Below are 10,626 nucleotides of genomic sequence, written 5' to 3'. Positions count from 1 at the left end.
TTCGGAAAAAATGTCTCCTTCAGCTGCTTCCTGATTGGTTGATGCTGGTCAAACTTCCGGCAGTGTAAGCAAAACTTCTTACTGTGTGTAAAAGTTCCTCCTCTTCAATGGTACAACAAAAGAAATCCCTCGACCATTATTGTTTTTTGATCATATAGTACTTTCTGTAACTAACCAACCAGTTGCAGAGTAGACAATCTGCTTCCTGTTTACACCTCCATGCACGTGCCGAGTGTACGTTTACAGCTGTGTTGATATGACAGGGATTATTACGGATACAGATCTAAACAGGGATCATTTATAAGTTATAAAACAAAAAACAAATCAGTATGGATGGAGCGTCGGAGCCGATAAAACAGTTTTTCTTTTGTGGTCGTCAATGAATCAGCCTTGGGCCTGTAAGCCATAGGTTCTTCAAACAGCCTCCTTTCTTCCCCACCTCTCTCTTTCTTTTAGCAGAGGAGCGGGAAGGAGGTCTGGTCAGATGGGCTCAAACACAGCATCACACAGTTTTACCTCGGGGCTTCCTCGCTGTCACCCAACAGCACCCTCAAAACCACTATTCTCCCTCTTATCCCAGACCTGAATTCTTCATTTGGTCACACTGCTTGCTCCTGAATAGTCACCTCTGAGGAGATTAACCCTTTCATTAAAAATGCCTGACCAGGGTCAACCTACTGCCTGGCTCTGCGCTCCCTGCACTTCGCTTTGATCTATCAGCTATGGAGAAATTATTAGCAACTTCTAAGCTGTGCCATGTGATTTGTTTTTGTAAATTTGTAGAAATTATTCATAATCCTATTATGTGGACAAGGGGCAAAGCTGCATAAAATATATGAGGCCTTTGTTATCATGGGGAAGGCAGAAGGAAGCGATGTTGAATCTTGGTTGCACTGGAGTTATGGGAAAGCAGCAGGGTCATGACAGGCCGGAGTTTTGATTAAAAACGACCACTGTAACCACTGAATACACTCACCCCCCAAAAAACTACAGTCCATATTTACCCATTCCCCAGCTCCGTCCCACTCCCACAGCTCATTTGTTGCCGGACAAGGAATAATTGTGACGTTACGAGCCTCCGTCCCAGCAGCGTCGCATTATCAGGGTAATGTATCGCCCATAACCAGGGGAAGAGGAGAAATCACAATTTTTACACCTCCCATCTCCCTTTCAGGGGCCGATACTTTGCAGAACAAAAGTCAATGTCTCAGCCCAAATCTCGTCTGACAACGCGTAGCAGCCCGTGCTATTCTGGGCGCTTTGTGGTGCCAATCTCCTATCTCTGCCGTGACATTTTTTCAAAGAAAGGAGTAGATTTCCTAGAGACTCTGCCCTTTGCAACTTCCACAGTGTATTCTTGCACACAGAGCGAGGGCCCTCCTCCTCACTCTAATGCTGTCGCTCTCGCAGTGACCTGAGAAAGGGGAAATTAAGACAGCGTATCAGGCTCAGAGCCCTATCTTTAGCTGGCGGAGTGAAAAGACTTTATACAGATGCTTAATTCCCAGTTACACATTTGGAATAAAAGGTGCAGAACCTGGGAAAATATTTTTTTCTACCAACTACGCTGTAAGACCTGGGAACTCTCAAAAACCTGGAATCTCTTTGCTCAAATCTTTAAAAAAAAAAACTTGCATCACCATTTCCCACTTGTAATGTGCTCAATTTATAATTGTCTCTGAAGTAATTCACAAAGCCGGGTCTTTAATCACCCCTGTGCTCTGTTCTGCAATAATTTACAGCTCATACAGAAACTTCATGCTTTTAACGTCCTCTTTTGAGATGGACTGTCTTACTGGCAGGCCACCAGCTTCACATTAATTTGCTGCAGTGCGAGTGTACAGGTCTCATCCGGGCCCGCTTTTATTCAGGGTGAAAAGCTGAGTCGTTCTAAATAACGCAGGTCTAATTGGCTATGTTTTGCAGTTAATTTCCATAAAGAGCCTCGCAGACTGTCACCTCGGTTTGGGAGCCGGAGCCGTGTACCTCGGCCAGCCGTTAATCAGGAAACACACTTTCCACTGCTTCGCAAAGGGCAGAGGTCAAGGAGGAGGTGCCGACACCATATCGGCACCAGAGCGCTATAATTGTGGGAGTGTAAATTGCTGTAGAAAAATGCCCTGTGTCTGAAATTCAGCAGAAATGCACCCAGAGGGTATAATGAGGTGTATATTTGTGTAGGCAGAAAAAAAAGTAAGATTGGAGAAACTTAGTTGCCGTGATTTTTCTGAAAACTTAACAGATTTAAAAGCAAGCATCATAATTCTAAATAAACGAGGCAGCATCTTCATGAAATCACAAATCTTGTCAAAAAGGAAACCTGCTCATTTGTCAACCAGTGCAGGTGCCTCGATGGGAACATACACCTTTCAGAAACCAGCAAGAGGACCCACTCGCCTTTGGTTTTCTAGGTTTGCCGTACTGTACCCGCTTCTGGGGCCAGACTCTCTTCCCTAATGTGCAGCGCTTGATCCCACAGCTGTGATTTTCCGGCTGCCACTTAGCACCCAGTGGCTCCGGGGGCCGTGAATAGAGGTGGTCTCAACAGAGATCGGCCTCCGCTATGGCCGCCTGCCTGCGGTCAACAGCCCTCGAGATCACCACAGCACCACAAAGGGAGAGAATGTCAAAACTCAAACTCTTGAAACGTATGCGTCAGTTAAATGCACGAGGATATGGAATTATGTCATGAAATATTGTAGAAACTTGTTCCCTATAAGCTATTTAACTTCTTACAGAAAGTCTGTATCAAAGAATAGCCACTTATAAATTCAATCACAGAATGTCATGTATGTCGATATTAGGGAGGCGGTAAATTCCTATATAGATAAATAAGCCTAAATATTTTCAAAAAATAAAATTGGCAGTGATTCTTGAGATGATGAAAAAAAAGTGAACTGAGGCTTCATAGGTCATAGATTAACCATAAACTTAAAAATAACTATAAATAAAATAACAAGAATAAAAGAAACTTATATAAAGTAACCACTTTTAATGTAACATATAAACATAAATGCAAGTTTTCTTTCACTCTGCAAGGGGTCCCAAACTTTCAGAGCTGTTTCCTTAACAGCCCCCCCCTATCCCAACTAAACCAGCTTTATATATTCAGTTTTAAGCCACCATACTGGGCCCATGGAACACGCTAACCCCCAGTGGTATAGTTAAGTGGCTCACAAACAGATTCAGAGGATGGAGCTGCCAAGTGCGGCTTCATGGGGACAATTTAACATAATGGTCAAATAAATACTGGTGTACAAAAAAACACCTGTGAACAGCGGAGGCAGGTTGAGGCTCTTTACTGTATTTTTGAGTGACAGCTCTGTGGAGGAGATTTCGTTCCATTTTGTGAAAAGCAGAGGTTTGTGCTGCAGGTTGGAAAAAGCAGCGAGTGCAGCTCAGAGAACCCGGCAGAGGTGAGGACGCAGGAAGCAACACAACGACGGGGAAGTAATCACAAACTTTACTCCTGACGACTTTATGAAACACGTCTTAGACAAAAGGTACGAGAAAGAAAAAACGCAGCCTGTTGCATCGCTCTCTGTCGGTTCAAAAGTTGAAGTCACACCCCGCTGCACATTGTCACAGCTACAAAAAAAAAAAAAAAGAGTAGTGCTCGTCTTAGTCTGAATCACAAGGTAAACGGTATGTACTGGTGGGAAGATGGTAATTATGCTAACCGCCGGAGCACAGAGAACTGGCAAAGTGCCCTGTGTGGATTTACCCTTTAAAAACACGTCCCATGCAGAAGAAGAGGTTGAGCAGTTCAAATCTAAAAAGAACCTAACCAACAAAATCTTATATCATTCATTAGAAAATGTGCAAATAAATCTATGTATATTTACAATTAAATAAACACTTAGTTATGTATCTTGAGTAAAATCGTTTGGTTCTCAACAACCACAGCAACACTGGTAGACTGGGTCAGTTCACTGGGCCAGTTCAGGTTAACACACAAACAATCCTCTGTGGCAGTGGTGCAGCTCTGATTACTCACTCTGTGACAGTTGTTCTGGCGCTGGTGTCTCAGGAGGGTCCCAGTGATGACTGGTATCTACACCCTGTCAAAGTCGGCCAGAATGATCAGCCCACAACTGAAATCAATGTCACATAAGGGCTGTCTATAAAAATGAGGATTTTCCTTTGGCATACAATTTTTTTCCCCCTTAACTATGGATTCTAAGTAATTAGCATCGGCAAGGGGTAGAAGAAGATTTTCAAACAGAACTGAGCTGACAGCCTTATGGAAACTTCTAAAAGTCACTACTTCAAAAAACATCTGACCTTTATCTGTAAATGAATCTATCATCTATTACTGCTTTGAAGATCAGTAACAAGACATCAGATGCACGTTGGTCCAGATGCACTGCAGTGAATGTGCAGTAGAGGGAGTGAGATCTGGCCACAGTTTTGGAAATGAGTTGAATGACGTGAACTTTAAGCAAAAAATATTAAATAAAAAAACATTTTTATGACAGTAAACTCACATTTTGTTGGACAAATAACACAACTGCTCTGGAGACTCGTAATGAGCTGGTTCCACTAATGTTCAACTTTTTATAGATCAAACTGTTAATCGATAAATTAGGGAAATGATTGCCATATTGATCAATAATTAAAGTAATTAGTACTTTCACCCTAAGAGGAGTTTTATAGAGGTGAATGAATAGAAGGACATGGATTTATAACCCTAAAGTTATAGGGTTAATAACTTTGCTATAGCTTATTTCTCATTTAGAAAAGCACCGTATATTCTAGCGTTACTATAGAAAGTGGTTTCACAATTTAAATTCCTTGTCTTATTAGAGGTTAGAACAGCCTGTGTCTGTCTGGTAAACACGTTCTGTGGTTTTGTAACAGTGACATAATAACACCTTACGTAACCCGGCTCCACACAATAAAACCTCACATGTCAGAAGTCGGCCACATGAAGATGCCATGTAACCTCCTCATCTCCGTCTCTCTCTGCCTGTCTCACCTCTCCCACCAGGCATCAGAGAGGTGGCCCCTGCCTCACCCCCGGCGCAGGGTGTGAGCTGGGTGTCCCAGTCAGACCTGTCCTGCTGAATGCCTTATGACAGGTTGTTTGTGAAACTCCTGTGTTCTGTTTGTTCCCTCTGCCCGCCCCTGTCCTCGCTGACAGCGTGTCCATTGTGAGTGTGAGTGTGAAGCGCCCCGGCTTTGTCTGGCCCGCCTCACTGGAGCCGGCGTTGGTCCAAAGGAGGGCTCGGCCTCACACCTCCGCTCGTCCTCTGAGCTCATCTGTGGACTTACCTGCCCAGTGTTTACCCTTTTTCTGCCCATTTGTCACGTTCTCTGGGAGGTTTGGTGGAGTTTCAACCATTGGAAAGTGGACTTATGTTCCAAATATAACCAAGGATCAAACATACTGTACATGTTTATGTTTTGGAAAGTGATAACATGTAAATATAGTTGCATTTAACATACATTGCGATAAATATCCTTTTTTGTGTCATCGACTGTGGCATCACCACAGTCGATTATATCTTTTTCAAACACACACCACAGTCGATTATATCTTTTTCAAACACACTGGATAGTTTATCTTTATTTCTAGATTTTTAACATGTGGTGCTTTAACTTTAAATATATGATCATGTATTGTCAAATCTGATAGATTTATCGGTTGGCCCTTTTTTTTAACAGTTATTTATCATTCATTTTTAAACAATTAATAAACAGCCAATATGAGCCGTTCACAAGACATTTTATCTACATTTATGTTTGCTAAAATTAAAGCTTTTATTGTACAGACTAAACAACGCAGAAAAGATTTATTTTTATATATTTGCGTTTTCTTTTTCTTTATTGATATAATAAAGTTTATGGTTAAACCTTATTACATTTCTTTGTAATAAGGGGTAGTTTGATAATGACATCTTAAGATTAATCGCCATTTTTTAAATATACATTTGTCGATACATCTCATTGGAAACTCAGCATCGGTCGCTAAAAATCCATATCCGCTCTAACATTTTGTAGCATTGGCTCAGTACTCAGTAAACCATGAGGTAACCATTTGCATAATTAAATGAAATTATGAAGCTTCATGCAGCAAACGTGATCTCATTGGACTCCACTTGTTGTAACCTCAACGCAGTGGCTACGGTTCCTTTTAACGCGGACATAAAAATCAATGATTTGGTAAAAAGAAGAAATTGAATAAAAGAAATCCAATACAATCTAACCCGGGCCTCATGTCTACATCCAATCATGTACCTAATTCCCCTCTTGCCCCCCCCCCCCCCCCCCCCCCCATTCTACTGTTCCTAACATCAGCAGGGAGCGCGGCTAATTTACGAGCGTGGGCAATGCCAACATACTCTCTGAGGAGGGCCCGTTTTAACACCTCCAAATGCTGTAATGCATCCCAGCTGACCTTAATTATAAAAGCATGTGCCTCCCCTGTGCTTCCCCCCCACCACCACCACCGCCGCCCCTCACCCTATATACAATCCACAAGGCCGGGGGTGTGAGCCAGTGTTCTTACCTGCAGAGAACAACACAGCCAGCAGCCACTACAGCAGCTCAATGTTAATAGTTGCATCCTGAGAGGAAATCAATACGACTATAAAGGGTGATATCACAGGGTGTCTGGGCCCCCGTGCACACATTCTCCCCCTCCCTCCCTCGCTCCCCTCCCTCACCGGGACCTGTTTATGAGGGGGACTGGTGGTTGGTGGGAGCGACTGAAAGGTCAGTAGTATGAGGTTTTGATCCGGGGATGAGACACCCGCCCCGGGAGTGTGGGGTAAACGGCGGAGAGGGACCCCTGACTCGTCTGGAGAAGGAGTGGATCTTTCAGCGGGCTTATAGCCGCTGTGTGTTGTCAAGGCAGCGGAGCATTAGTGCCTGGAAAGGCCCATCGACGCCGCCTGGTTACGATCGGGGGGAGAATCCCAGGAGGTAAAACGGGGGCCTCGCTAAACTGCTGATGAACTGAGGGAGATATTAAAAGACAGACTCTCCCTCGTCTTCTGTCTGTATTGCAGATTTCCGCCCATAATATTGATATACGCACAGCACGGGGCCCGGGCATCATTGGGCTGATAAACTGCTCCTACAATAGATAATCTTTTATGTACCTCCCGTGCACAGCACAAATATTATGACTATTAGTACATTAATTAACTCGCTGGCCTGGGGGTCCTCTGCCCAGCCAAGGTTAAGAGCTTCTTTAATTAAAGATCAATACGGTTTTGTCGTATATTTCTACAGCACCAAAGTTGACATGGAGCTCTTTACTGTCTACGCGTCAGGATGATATGGAAGTTCACAAGAAATGTGTAAACAGAGAGTTCAAAATGATGCTTTGAAAGACGTTATGTTTGTAGCAGTAATGAAAATTCACTTTCCTGCAGGTCTGAGCTCGACCCCAAATACACCAGCCCAGTAAGATGAGAGGTAATGAGCACAGCAGACGCGCCAGGCGGTCCTTTCAGTCTTTGTTGACGTCCACCTGTCTTCCTTTGCTTACGAATACACCTGCGCACTTAGCAGAGCAGCTGAGGAGCAGCGGTGATGGTTGAGATCAAAGCCCGGACCACTCAATCCTCAGGGTTTAGTCCTTGTTGGTACGAGTAAAGACGGCAGAGCCCAAAGAGCACACCTTCACACTCAAGGCTCCAAAGTTCCCCTCAGATCATCGTAATCCACCTGGATTGTTTCTGACAGGACAGGGATCCTCCTGCTGGCCTGAACCCCCCTGTCCGCTCTGGAGTACAACCCACACCAGAACCCCGACCCCAGACCCAAACCAGGCACCGCTCTGCCAAAGTCCACAAGCAGCTGGAGAACATGGACCTTTTCACCCTCAGAGTGTGATCTGGTCCTGCTGGAGCTCAGCTGCAGAGCACAAGGAAGTCAAATCCCATTCATTTTCTTATTAGAGATGGTAAAGAGAAACAATGTTTAATGATAACTTCTACCCACAATCCTCAGGTGTGATAGCGACACAATCCTGAATACCCCAATCATAAAAATAATGCTGGTTACAATCTGATCGTTCAGCGTTATATTACGTTCAGTACAGAGCTAACACTGTTTAACTTCTTAAAAAAAATATACAAATTATAAAATTGTACCTTTGCCTTTTTTTGTTTTCCAAAATATTTTTGCTCCAGATCATGTTTTTAAAATTCCAACGTTTTGTTATTTTAGGTGTCTTCAACCACTGTTTCCAAATAGATTTTTATCTTTGAATGTTATATCTACATTAATCAACATACAGCACAACAACTCGGTAGACAACACAAAAAAAGTCATGTTCACATTTGTTTCATTTATATATAAATATAAAAGGTCAAATCCAAAGATTGTGTTTCTGTAAATATGTCTCACACAACTGGGCTGTTGGTGAAATATACTGAAGCCATATAAATTTACATGTTGTGTATCACAGGCAAGATGTGAGGGTTGTAACTGAAGGACGACCAATATGAATCAGATTTATTGCTCTGTGGTACTCAGGGGAAGCCACTGACACACACACAGACACACACAAACACACACACACATGCTCGTACTCTAACAACTCCACTGGCGATGTGATGGATAAGGCGGTCTCTCTTATCAATGCTGACCTGGTTCAGGGCTTAACCCACATGGGTCTCTCAGGGCCTCTTGACCAGTCTCCCTACAAACCCCTGTTTCCTCTCCCCCCCCTCCCCCGACCACCACCATCTCCGCCACCCTCTGCCACACAGGTTAAACAGTTAAACACCAGCAAATCCAGAACTGCCCTGTGGGAAATTTGCTTCTAATCCCTAACTTATAGGCGCAGAATCAAAGCCAAAAAGCCGGAGCAACAAATCTGATCCTCCCCCTAACAATCTCGGGCCTCTTGGGAGGGAAGGGAGAAGCTCCACAGACAAGGCTGAGATGGATAAATACCTAAATGATGAGACAGTCTGGGGACAGGGGAGTAGTGTCTGGCTATGGCCGTTCACCTCCAATTTGGCATCCGCGCAATGAAAGGCAATTGGGCGGCAGCCCCCACACGGCAGCCAGTCCTTATTATTATATGTTGAAGTGTGGCTTGGGCAATGATTAATGACAGTGTCGGGGCGAAAACAAAGCACAGCGCAACTTATCTCCAATACACCTGCTCCTGTGGCCCGATTGGGAGAGAATAGAAAAAAGGAGTGCGAGCAGCACATTGCTTGATAATGGGAAAGAGACGAGGGAAGAGAATAGAAAGGAGCAATGGAGGAGAAGGAGGGGAGAGGAGAGGGTGGGCTGGGGGGGGGGGTGTATAGTGAAGGGGACTTACTGACCACAGCATGGTGAGAATAACTTCAGGAGATATATACTACAGGCATATGCATATAAACACACAGACCAGTGCCCGGGTCTGTGCACTGTATGTTACACATTTCATTTTACTTACATCGAAATTATTTGTAACAACCCCACAGGGATTTATTCTTTGTGCCTTTAAACCAACCGAATGCCAACTCGCAGGTAGTTTCCATGTGAGGTGTGAACACGCAGCCCGCCCGGCTGATTGATTTGACAGACAGAGTGGACTTTCATGGCGTCTGTGTTTGTTACATCCAGGCCCACTGTCCCCTGCTGTACTGGTGTTGACATTTATGAGACATGTCGGAGGGGGCCTGCTAGACCTCACTAATGAGAGAGGGCCCCGACTGACGGCGGGTGGCACAGCCTGACACTGCCATCCAGAGGCTGCTCGGTGCAATGCAGCTGTGGTGGTTCAATTATCATGTTTACACTTTCTAAACTTCGGTGACTCTTTGACGGCGTTCGAAATTACACTGCCAGAAACTGCACTTAACCAGAGCTTGGAAAGAAAAACATATATAACAAACAAACAATTAACTGCTGACGGCTTCCAGACAAAAGGCCGGTGACAGGGCAGCCATACTGTGTCTGTGTGGATCTCAGGCGTGTGTAGGTGTGATGTGCCTTAATAACGGTAATGAGTTTATGGCCGTGTGTGTTTGTGTTTTACAGATATCTTTGTGAGGATCGTTTTGAGCCTACATCCTAAAGAGTGAGGACATTTTGGCCGGTCCTCACTTTCTGACCCATTGCTTCAGGGTTAAGACTTGGCTTTAGGGTTCGGGTTAGAATAAGGTTTGGGTTAAGTCGCAGACACCATGACTGTAAAAGGAGAATTGTCCTACATAATGTCTAGTTATGTTAACCCGTACTCACAAGTGATTAGTAACCTGCTCACATGCAGAGACCCCATGCTGCATCCTATGGGATTAGGACACTGTCTGATGTCAGTGTCCTAATCCAATAGCTTGTTGTGTATAGTACTCATTTCTAATCCTGGTTTGCAATGAACTATGGCAATAAAACAATATTAATAACTATCACAGTTTACTTTTCATCAAAAGCAATACAACAAAAGTCCTATACATATTGATGTACTGCTTTAGCCTAAACATAACGGATTTATCTCCGATTTGTGTTGATGTTTTGATGTTTGAAACCAGAACCTTGATTCAGGAGCAAAAATAAACTTAAAAGGAATAATAAAGTGATATCCATCTTCATAATTATGGATATCAAAGTGATGTGAACATTTTATCTTGACATTTTTTTTGGCTTCATATCATCAAGGTCTATGTTTAC

General features: G+C 43.7%; 1 long non-coding RNA gene across 1 annotated transcript; it reads left to right on the top strand.

Moving 5' to 3' along the window:
• The first annotated feature begins 6,706 nt into the window (after nucleotides 1-6,706).
• On the top strand, nucleotides 6,707-8,421 carry LOC133962401 (uncharacterized). Its single transcript, XR_009922118.1, has 2 exons — nucleotides 6,707-6,927; nucleotides 7,383-8,421. It is a non-coding gene; the product is annotated as an uncharacterized LOC133962401 (long non-coding RNA).
• Nucleotides 8,422-10,626: the final 2,205 nt, after the last annotated feature.

The sequence above is a fragment of the Platichthys flesus genome, chromosome 10, assembly GCF_949316205.1.
Source record: "Platichthys flesus chromosome 10, fPlaFle2.1, whole genome shotgun sequence".
In the NCBI taxonomy this organism is placed as follows: Eukaryota; Metazoa; Chordata; class Actinopteri; order Pleuronectiformes; family Pleuronectidae; genus Platichthys; species Platichthys flesus.
Note: the sequence above shows the minus strand (reverse complement) of the source record. Positions and strands in the feature narration are given on the sequence as shown.